At 34.9% G+C, this 11,949-nt stretch overlaps 1 pseudogene across 1 annotated transcript; it reads left to right on the forward strand.

The window, feature by feature from the left end:
* The first annotated feature begins 281 nt into the window (after window positions 1-281).
* On the forward strand, window positions 282-8,479 carry LOC147506160 (beta-galactosidase 7-like; annotated as a pseudogene). The gene is made up of 14 exons (XR_015193596.1): window positions 282-468; window positions 1,640-1,712; window positions 2,041-2,142; window positions 3,255-3,321; window positions 3,416-3,472; window positions 3,767-5,614; window positions 5,696-5,933; window positions 6,226-6,287; window positions 6,398-6,579; window positions 6,785-7,001; window positions 7,103-7,327; window positions 7,415-7,626; window positions 7,785-8,063; window positions 8,151-8,479. The product of XR_015193596.1 is annotated as a beta-galactosidase 7-like (transcript).
* The last annotated feature ends 3,470 nt before the right edge of the window (window positions 8,480-11,949 follow it).

An 11,949-nucleotide genomic window follows, 5' to 3' on the forward strand; every position in this document is an offset into this window, starting at 1 on the left:
TGAAAAGTAATCTGGCCTTTTCGAGAATTAAAGCAAGAATAAAAAGGTCGTTTTTGATGATTTTCTTTTTTGGTCTCAACTTTAGTTTGGTTTGCCTATTTAAAAGTCCCAAATGCGCATATGGCAGCCCGCATGCAGCCCCACTGCAAACGAGTTTTAGTGTTGGAATAATGACCCTCCAATGTGGGTCTGACCATATTACCGACATATCAGTCTGATAATGTAGAAACTTCGATGACAAGTTCTGAGATTTCAGACATTTAAATTTCCACGAAAATTGGCAACTTGTAATTCGTTACGTGTGAACGACACATCGAAGATTTCGACTCTGGCATTTTTTCAGACATTTGTCTTCTTCATTTGAGCTAAAACACCAACACTTAACTTCGAGGATCCAACTGCAAACATAGCTTTCATCTCAAAAAGATGTTATTTCAAGTGGGTCAGCAGCACACCAACTCCATTGGTGTAAGTTACCTTTATACTTATTTGCCTCTTCTGAATTTACGATTTTTTTGGTGTTTTTAGTATATTTATGGTCTGGGTTTTTGGTTTTGAGAAGACATGACCTTTTCTTTGTTTTGTATTATGATGAGTTCTTTGCACTGTTGGTTGGTCCTTGAAACTCACAGCTTAAGAACTACAGGTTTGCTTTTCTTCTCTGTTTGTGTAATTTAGAGTTATTGCTTGTGTTTTCAAGTGTTTTAGAGATTGCCACATTGTCTTGTTTGATTAGGAAACAAAAGAACAGTAAAATAGTGTAGTTCGTTATAGGGAGCATTGGAGCAACCCCTTGTTTGGCTTGGTGATGGATCAAAGAGTTGAGGTTTGAGCGTGTCGTGGTGCAATCCATTAAAGGGGTTTCCTCCTTTTGTTTCTAGTAGAAACCCAATAAGCAAGAGATTCAACCTCATTGTCCTTTCATTCTAATGATGTGGATGTACTAGAGAAAAAGGTGGCATTGGGATGGTAGAAAATTGTCATTGATCAAGTTGATGGCAGTCATGCCAGCTCCATGTCGCAAAGGCATCAACCCGAAGGGTAGCCAAATTGGCTCTTTATGATCAAGTCCGAGGGCTAGTTGTTTACGATTGACTTATGTGAGTTACATAAGTAAAATTTCCTGGTTGTTGATAACGAGCTTTGAACCTACAACCTCCCACACCTGACAGGGAGACTACACATACAACTAACCAACCGTTGACCCGCAGGCTCATATGTTCTTGATGAACAAAAACATATATTTGAGATTGGGTAAGCTATGAAGTGACAAATACGTGCATGACAAAGTCCTGGTGAGATGTGGTGTTTGGACGTATTATCATCTCCACGTCATTTACGTTGGATCATACTACTCTTGTTCATTTCTCTTATGCACATGTCATCCATGTGAGATTGTAGTATTCGGCCATATTGTCATATGCATGTCATCTGTACATTCTTGGAGTGATTGTTGCACTTTGCTGTTGGCTGACATCTTGGGGAGTTTGGGTTTCTTTCAAATACTTTTCAGTTGGTTGGTCTTGATAAGATTGAATTAATTGAATAGATATCCTAAACTGTAGTCATTACTTCCCTAGTCATTTCATGCTTGTTTTGTTTTTGTTGTTGAACTTGATTGCAGAGGCTTCTTTTGCAGAGTCTGCGTATGGCTTCTTGAAGGAGAGCAGTGATGTTAAAAGTGGGCAAGGACAGTCCTCGTATGAAATCAGGTGATAGACTTCATCATTCTGGATTAGAGAAGCACCATAGAGTTCTCTCTTTTGGTACAATCTTCATGTTTTTTAGCAATCTCTCTTTTGCGCTTTAGTGGGTTCATTTAAGACTGTCTTGGCTTGCGTCCTGGAACAGGCTATAGATACTATGTGTGTGTCTAGGTATATTTGTTTTTTTGTCTTTTTCCCAATTTTCAAATCGAAGTTGCATTCTATCATATTTACAACTAAGATAGGGAACAGGGAAGCTACAATTCATGCTATTCTCTGGGTACCCAGTGTGACTATTTTGATGTTACCAGTTAAACTTCTCATGTTACCTCAGGAGCTTTGAGTACTGAAGCTTCTTGATGGGCACATGCTTGAAAGAGGATTGAGGCAATCATTGGTGATTTGGTGCATCCATGGATTCATGCTGGCAACGAAGGTAATTTTTAGTTGCTCTTGTCAGTAAGCTACACTTATCGTAGGTATTATTTTGGTTTTAATTTCAGCAGTAAGGTCATTCATATTGTTTCCATATTTTTGTTGTACGGCTACTTAAGTATTAAATGTTTTCCGTCAATTACAGATTGATGAAACATTTAAGTCATTAGTAAGGCTTGGTTATGTTGTAGTGTAACATAGTTTTCAGAATGCGCTGTTGGTGTGGTAAGTTATTCATGAAAGGTAAACTGAAAATGACCTCTAAATTATTTCCTCAGTTACATTGACATTGATATATGCGTATGTCTGTATCCGACACGGATACAAAGTTTCTAACACGGTGAAATAGCAAAATATTGAGTATATCAGATACAAAATGTGTCTGTTGTCGCATGTAGATACGTATCCGAAAAAGATTATTTTTATAATATGCCATGTCCTTGTAACATAAATTACTTCTTTGATGCGAAATCTGGAAACGCTAACAGACGGGGGGAGGAACAAAGGGAACAGTGGAGCTTGACTCTGATATTTCTTTTGATTGGTAAAATCCATTCCAATCCATTTTAATATAAGGTTACATAATACAATATAGTATATGAGCCTCAAGTGTGTGTGAACACCTATGTTACAAGAGTGTTCCAATGGATAAACATCACCCCTTTAAAGATCGGACAAGCACAATACCAATCATACAAAGTCTCTGTGATCTCCTCCTTTATCTTGTGTAAGGCCGTCTCTTTATGCTTTGAAGATCCTCAAGTTCCTCTGCTTCCAAAGTTTCCACACAATTGCACTTGAAAGATGATTAATTTAACCAATTAGCTTAGTATCAGACGATGAGGGGATTTACTAAATAAAAAGCAGATATTCAAGTATCCATGCTTACCTATATATTATTTTTCTATTGATTTCCTTTTTAATCAATCTATCTTCATAACTGAGTGAAAGTTGATGTCATTAGAACATGGCTATAAGCATATATTTCCTTTTATGTCCTTATAAATAGGTCGTGGTGGACAACTAGATATAGATAAACACTTGTCATCTTTTCTTTCCAAAGCTCAATGAACCTTGTATTTTATGTTATTTTACGTTTTGATGTCAAGGTAGATGGACACTTCTTTTAGGATTTCAAATAAAAGGAGCCGGGAGTGTGATAGACTTCATGGAGTTAAAGGTATATATTGTCTATCATTTACGTTTCACTAATAGTCTAATAGTATATGGCTTCAATAAAACTTTCTCATACAAATGGTTTTATAATTTTTCAGTACATGCGCTGCACTCAGTCTTTTTACGTTCCAGTTAGGAGCACAATGGAATGCAAGGTGAGATGACAAGTTAAGTGTCGCATAAAGAATGTGCTTCTTCGTATGAAAGTATGTCATTATATCCATGAAAGTTTCTTGCTTGATCTATCAGTAGGTGGAAACAGACGTAGTTCTTCTTGAAATTTTAATATTAATTTACCTTTTTTAATGGGAAAATCAAGGAGGGAAGTCAGATTGCTTTTTTGTCCTCAGGGTCTTGAAAAAGTTAGAATTTCTCTACTAAGCAAGATGATTATTGACACTTCTATGAGCATGGGAATATTGCTGATATATTTCCATTTATGTTTTCAGTGACGTCTATGCATTCAAATGTTGTTCGGGAAGATACATGTTTAGAAGTTCAGTTTTCCAAATTACAAAATTGATGCTTCTTCTTTCTCTTCAAATGGATGTCCTCCATCGTAAAAGTTTGAAACTACCACGGTAATGGAACTCTTACAGACGAGGGAGTGGTAGTACCAGTCTTCTGAAGAAAGATTGTCGGCTCCTACTGTATATCCTCCACCTCCTCTGCCTCCACCTCCGAAAGTATGGTCAATGTACCTTTTCACTCATTATGTCCATTACAACTATCTGGTCCGTGGTCCAAGCAGTAGCCTTTAACGCTAATGCTTTTGGTCATGCAGTCACACAACAATAAAGTACGATACTTCAATATTTACTAGATGACGGTTTGTAGCATATTTAACCTCTGATCATCTGTGCATGTGCTCATATATTTCCTTCTTACACCTCCTTCTGATCTTTGGATTATGAGTTGGTCTTTTTATCTGCTATAGTATTATCATTTATCAACTGGTGATCCCAAAGTAACCAATAGCTGCTATTTACTTTGGTAAATTTCTGGACCACTTTTTTATTTTTATTTTTAAGGTCAAAATGGTTTTCCAGTTAATTTAACCTAACTCTGTGGGGAACATATACTCGACTTAGAGGGAATTTCATGACCTCCTGACAGAACAATTTGCCCCCTGTGCTCGCAGAAGCGTGTGCATTCATCAGTGGTTGCAGTCTTCTGCTACCCATGCATATTTAGATGTGTCACAGGTGGGAAACTTCATACCATTTTTCTACAATAAACTAGAACCATGATACATTTTCACCTTTAGATGACTCTTCTTTATTCATTTGGTTTGCTTATCAGTACTGTATCAGCTATGCCCAGTGAAGCGGACAGTGAACTTGATGCCTACCGCTGTCGACCAGATACAGAGGTTTTTTTTTACGATATGTGGAAATGTTCCAGTTAGGAGTTAGGAAATGTACTATACGTAGCTTGCAGGAACTCAATCTGGTTTGCACCTGATGACGCTGAGATGGAAATCCAGGAAGCGGACACGTCATATTTGTGAGATAATATTAATGTTCCTTTTCCCTTTGAATTTTCTCAATCTCAAATGGGGTGTAAACGAATCACAACTTGTAAGTTTTCTACTGCTAGTTCTCATCTTGTACATTAGCTTGACATATTGTAGTGGGGTCTGCTTGTATTTTCTCTTGAAGGTGTCCAGTGGCCTAGTGGACAAGCCTTGGGTGGTCGTGCCCAAGGGTCAATTCCGATCTTTTATGGGCAAAATGAGATTAAAGGGGTTAGGGAATAAGTTCCTTTTACTGCTCAAATGAGAAAAAAAAATTGTTTGTATGATAGAGTATTGTTTTTACACTGGTTGCTCTATGACACTGTTTCTTTCTCTTCTTGCCACTTGTTGCATTATGAGACAGTTGTTTCTCTGTTCTTGGCTTCTTAATATTGGTAATTCATGTGTACTTCATTCTATTAATTTATCTACTGATGGATCATGGATATTTTCATATTTCAGCATTTCAAATTTATGTCTAAAAAGCTTAGCAGAATCTTCTGAAATTCATTTTGAACATTTCAAATTCAAGTGCTTCTTAGGTCTTCTAATCAGGCCTAACCTTAGATTGGCATGCTTCGTTACTTCTGCTGGCTATGAGCCTGTAACCTCATTTCATCTGTCAGTGTCTTGAAAGAGAGGGATATAGGGTTGAAAATGTAGGGAGAAAAATCAATGTGCTAACGTTCTTTGATTCACGAGTTAAATTTTGATACAGGTACTCAAATTGGTAAGTGTCGAAAGCAGTTCTTGGGTTTTCAAAGTTTGCTTAAACACATATGTAAGATAGATATGGTTGGGTTTTTAAAGCCTTTGACAAGTCTCTAGCTTTCTCCATTCATAGAATAATTTATGAACGCAGGAAAGGAGGGGAAAAGGAGAAGCATGAAAACATGATATATACTTGGGAGTTGGGACTAAACCTTGAAGAAGGCCGAAAACCTATCAGCCTATGTCCAATATTGATTTTCCGACACTTACCTTTGACGCTTCAAGAATACTGACCTTTGACCATTCAAGAATTCTAAAGTTTTGTCCTTACTCCATTCACCAAAGTGACTACACAGTGTTAGCTTGCATGCGACCAATGCTCTATCAATGTGAGTTTTTGTTCTATTGCATATACTAATTTTCGTAAACATGGATACTACTATTCTAGTATTGAAATTTATTTAACTTGTATCAACTTTTTTCTTTATTTAGGTGACAATATATTATGATAAAGAAATACTACTATTCTAGTATTGAAATTTATTTAACTTGCATTAACTTTTTTCTTTATTTAGGTGACAACATATTATGATAAAGAGACTGAAACTTCCAGTTGTTTTATTAGCAATGCCAATGAAACAAGTGATGCTACTATCACTCTCAATGACACTTTATATACAGTTCCTGCTTGGTCTGTCAGTATTCTTCCCGATTGCAAGAAAGTAGCCTACAATACAGCTAAAGTGAGATTTTTCTTTTGTCTTTGTTTTTTTTTGTTTTACATCATAATGTTGTTTCTTAGTTTGATAAATAATAATAAATTATAAGTATTGCGTCAATATATTGTTTCCAGGTTAATACACAAACTTCTGTAAATGTGAAGAAACCAAGTACATCAGTTCTAGAGTGGGTATGGAGGCCTGAATATGCTAAGGATACCATACTTCTTGGTCATGGTCCAATTTTTAATAATTCCCTTGTTGAACAAAAGGCAAGAACAAACGACACCAGTGACTACTTTTGGTATATGACTAGGTAATATGCAAGATACATCATTATACTAGTCTTTAGCTTTTTGTCTAAATTAATTGTTCTTTAATAGTTTTATTACTTAATTCACTTTTGGTATAGGACTAGGTAATATGCAAGATACATCATTATACTAGTCTTTAGCTTTTTGTCTAAATTAATCATTCTTTAATAGTTTTATTACTTAATTTTCTTTGACGGGTTTATACAGTGTGGATGTCAAGAAGGATGATCTTATTTTAATAAGCAAAGAAGTGACTCTACGAGTGAATTCAAGTGGTCATGTCCTGCATGCATATGTTAATGGAAAACATGAAGGATCTCAATGGGGCGTGAATGGAACTTATAACTTTGTATTCGAGAAAAATGTTAGCATAAATCCTGGGATAAATCAAATAAGTTTGCTAAGTGCTACAGTTGGACTGAAAGTATATACCATATACTAACTAGTTACTGTAACGTTCTTTAGGTGGATCACTTTTTATCTCTCCACATAATTAACTGTAATGTTCTTCTCTGTATGTGGTAGAACTATGGTGCGATGTTTGATACTATTGCTACTGGAGTATCTGATGTTCAGTTGATTGCGAGGAAAGGAGATGTGGAAATAATAAAAAATCTGTCATCAAGCAAGTGGGTAAACAAGGTTGGTTTACATGGTGAGGAGAAACAGCTTTACAGTGTTGAGTCACGTCATGCATCAAAATGGATTGAGGATAATCTCCCTATGGATAATATGATGGTCTGGTATAAGGTATTTCTTTCGTCGTCCCCTTTTGTATGTTTTAACATATATGTAGATGGTTTAAAGACTCAAATCTCTCTATAATTTTGATTGTAGGGAACTTTTGAAGCTCCCTTGGGTACAGATTCAGTTGTGGTAGACTTGCAGGGCATGAACAAAGGTCATGCTTGGGTGAATGGTAAGAGCATTGGAAGGTATTGGCCTAGCTTCCTTGTTGATGAGGATGGTTGTAATAGCACTTGTGACTATCGTGGTCCATACAATGATTCAAAGTGTGCATCTAACTGTGGAGGACCATCTCAAAGATGGTAAGATAATCTAGTATATCCTAAATTTGTCTTCACTAGTGTTTAATAATTTTCTTCAATTATGATTTTCTTGCTATATATCCTAAATTTGTCTTCACTAGTGTTTAATATTTTTTTTCAATTATGATTTTCTTGCTAAAATTGTACGAAATTGTTAGGTATCATGTCCCACGCCCTTTTTTAGAGACAGTAAGAATTCACTGATTTTGTTCGAGGAGATGGGTGACAATCCTTCTCAAGTGAACTTCCAAACAATTGTTGTTGGTTCCACTTGTGGACGTGTTTACGAGGGAAAGACATTGGAATTGTCATGCCAAAAGAAGGGACAAACCATATCAACCATAAATTTTGGTAGCTTTGGGGATCCCCAAGGAACTTGTAGATCTTTTGTAAAGGGCAGCTGTGAATCAACTAATAGCATATCGACAGTGGAAAAGGTAACAATTTACAATTTTCATATTTCGTTACTTTTTCTTATTTGATTAACACGAACGGGTATAATACTTATTTACTTGAATCCGCAGGCATGTGTTGGTCAAGAAAGTTGTTCAATCGAAGCATCTGAGGAAATTCTGGGGACGTTGAGTCATTGTGGTAGTGATCTCACTAAGAGTCTAGCGGTCGAGATAGTCTGTTGAAGCTTTAGACATCATTTGTGCAGAATTTTTTTCTTCTTCTTTTAGTTCCTAGTTTGTTATCCTCATGTTTTTCTCATAGGCATTAGATTGTTTAGGCATTAGATTAAGTCTGTCAAGTGGGCTGGTAGAAAAAACAAAGTATATATCCCGGGCGGTTTTAGCACATGGCTATGGTTTTAAGTGAAGTGAATATAGCGCAATTTGTTTTTCTTCAACCATTATTCATATGGGCTTTACTGGTTTAGCCAATACTTCATTCAGTGAACTGGAGTACTTCTTTAACTAAACTGGAGTACTTCATTGAGTTCATTCACTTATTAACCAGGCAAGCACATCAGGTAAGCAATTGAGGTAGTGTGATGAGTTGTATACTACAGCCTTCAGCCTCATATTGTAAGCAATTGACTACTTATTCATTAATTAATTAAGTGGGCAAGCACATCAGATGATTAAAAAGAAAAAAGATCCGGGACTTAGCATTAAATGCATGCCAAGATCTGCGAGATTATGTGCACACCCCACCCCATCTCCAAAAAAAAATATGCAATTTTTTTATTTTATTTTTTGTTAGAAGGTCTAAACAATAAAGATCAACAAAATTATGCATTTATTTCAATTCACAAAACTAAAGTGTGTTGACTACTAAGAATTTAATATGAATTGATGAAGTTAACAACTAAAGCACTTAAGCCATTAATTGATACTACTATGGTCTACATAATCTAGCCTACAAGTCTACAACAATTCAATAAATTGTTAACTTCATATAATGTTATAAGTCAATATAACCCTATTATGATGTGGAGAAAACTATAAAAGATTAATATTGAAAGTAAAAAAGTACTTTGTTTTGTTTTTTTGTTTTTTTAAGTGAAAATTTTATTTATAATAATAACGAGTTTTACAAATATTTAGGATAAACGTGCAACAAATTGTGCCGCAAGTCCTTTCTGAATTTGTTTTTTGTTTTTTTTTTTTTTTTTTTGGATTGATCGAGGTCTAACGATTGTTTAAGAATTGAGAGTGAAAAAAAAAGAGGGAGAGCTTACATGTTTGTTATCAGTGATTATAATTATACAAACTGATCGGTTGAGCTTTGAGCCTTTGGCTATTTGTTTTAGTCTCATCAACCCATCAAACATTCAAATACACATTTGTCAATCTTTAATGGTTTTAGATTCAAAATAAATGATAAAAGATAATTTTATAAGGGCAAAAAGAGAAGTAAAAAAAAGTTGGTTTATTGGAATGTTTTTTATTATTATTTTTTTTCATAATATTTTTTTTGTTGATTATATTCTTACTAAAAGTTGTGAAAATTTTGGGTGTGCAGTAGTGGAAGTTTGCTAAAAAAAATTGGGGGTGTGGGTCCTTATAGTTTGAAGATTTTCCTAAACAATTAGTTATATGGTAGTGAAGTTTTTATAATTTCAGGAGGTGCGATCGCTCTTACACGCACCCCTATATCCATATATACTCAAGAGTCATACCATCCAAAGCCTTAATGCCTTATATAGAGAAGGAATGCTTGTTCAATTCCTCTCATTCTTTTCAAACTCTTAACTCCCACACTCTTTTTCTATTTCTATTTTCAAAAGATTTTCCAATGCCACAGGAAACACCAACACTACCACTAACACCAACACAAACTCCATCCACTTCATTTGCTCGTGTGTGTGAGGGGGATTTGTTACTATGTTGGGGGAAGTAGGAAATTTTATTGGGGAGTTGTGTGGTGCTATTTGGGAGAGTGTTTGGAATTTCATAGTAGAGATGGTATGGAACTTCATTATGTTGGGTGTATGGAATGCAACATGGAAATATGTGGGGAATGTTTGGAATGACACTGTTATTGCAAATTGGAGGAGAGTATGGGCACTTGCCCATATTCTAACAGTCAACTCTTCTGTATATTTTTTTACAATTGGCAACATTCAAGATTTTTGGAAGGACAAGGTTCATGGTTGACATATGATAATTTTGGTAATCGTTATAATTATAGGAATTGTAATAATAATTAGTGCACTAGAGATTGTAGTTCTTTTGATCGCCCCCAATATTACTATTGATTTTAGGAGTGCAGGGTATGCCATTTTTGGCTACTCAATAGTTTTTTTTGTTTTTTTGTTTTTGTGTTTTTTTTGTTTTTGTTTTTTTTTAAAACTGTTATGGGTTATGGCAGACCCCAACTTGCATTCATCTTAATATGTTAAACACAGTTCCTTTTGCATCATTTTCCACTATTACATGTAGAGCATCATCTAGATGACCTATCTAGAGGCTACTCAGTAGTTAAGTCCATAGTTGACTTAACATTTTGAATTATGGTTACGTCTTTAGTAGTCTCAATCCAAACATTGAACTTAGGAGACTTAAGAGTAGTTTTTCCATTTTCACTCCATCTTTCAATTTTATGTCTTATTGTATTTGTAACCAATAAAGGTTATATGCATCTCCTCATAGCTCTTGGAGCAAACCTAAATTTTTATTTGGGATTTATAATCTCCCATAAAGATTACGCTCCTTTTTGGGCACTAATGGGTTCATATTTGGTAGTTTTAACTATTACTATATGAGGTTGCATATTTATGGAGACTCATGCCAATATTTTGGTTTAAGTAGTACGTGTAGTTTGAAGTGTTTTGCCATGTTGCAAAAGTTTATGTTTTTTCATTTTAGTTGTTTTGTTGTAGAGGTGAAAACTAGGAGTGATACTAGTTTTGGAGCCTAATGATATTTTAAATGTAATGTTATGTGAGAATTTGATTTATGGTAAGAATTTAATGAGAAAGATTTAATATTTTCAAGTAGTGTTTGCCATTCCTTTTTTTTTTTTTTATACTGTATTATTTTACATTCTGAAACTAAAGCCTTGATTTGTTACTATGTTGGAGGAAGTATAAAATTTTATTGAGGAGTTGTGCGGTGCTATTTGGGAGAGTGTTCAGAATTTCATAGTGGAGATACTATGGAACTTCATTGTGTTGGATATATGGAATGCAACATAGAAATATGTGGGGGATGTTTGGAATGACAATGATATTGCAAATTGGAGTAGAGTATGGGCACTTGCCCATATTCTAACAGTCAACTCTTCCGTAATTCTTTTTACAATTGTCAAAATTCAAGATTTTTGGAAGGACAAAGTTCATGGTTGGCATATGATAATTTTGGTAATCGTTAAAATTATAGGAATTGTAATAATAATTAGTGCACTAGAGATTGTAGTTAGTGTTTGGATTGCCCCCAATATTACAATTGATTTTGGGAGTGCAGGGTATTCTATTCTTGGCTACTCAATAGTTTTTTTTTTTTTTTTTTTTTTGAACTGTTATGGGTTATGGCAGACCCCAACCTGCATTTATCTTTAATCTGTTAAAAACAGTTCCTTTTGCATCATTTTCCACTATTACATGCAGAGCATTCTCTAGAGGACCTATGTAGCGGCTACTCAATAGTTAAGTCCATGGTTGACTTAACATTTTTAATTATGGTTATGTTTTTAGTAGTCTCAATCCAAACATTGAACTTAGGATAGTTGAGAATAGTTTCTCCACTTTCACTCCATCTTTCAATTTTATGTCTTATTGCATTTGTAACCAATAAATGTTATATGCATCTCCTCATAGCTCTTGGAGCAAACTTAAATTTTTATTTGGGATTTACAATCTCCCATAAAGATTAC

The sequence above is a fragment of the Coptis chinensis genome, chromosome 4 (genome assembly GCF_015680905.1).
Source record: "Coptis chinensis isolate HL-2020 chromosome 4, ASM1568090v1, whole genome shotgun sequence".
NCBI lineage: Eukaryota > Viridiplantae > Streptophyta > Magnoliopsida > Ranunculales > Ranunculaceae > Coptis > Coptis chinensis.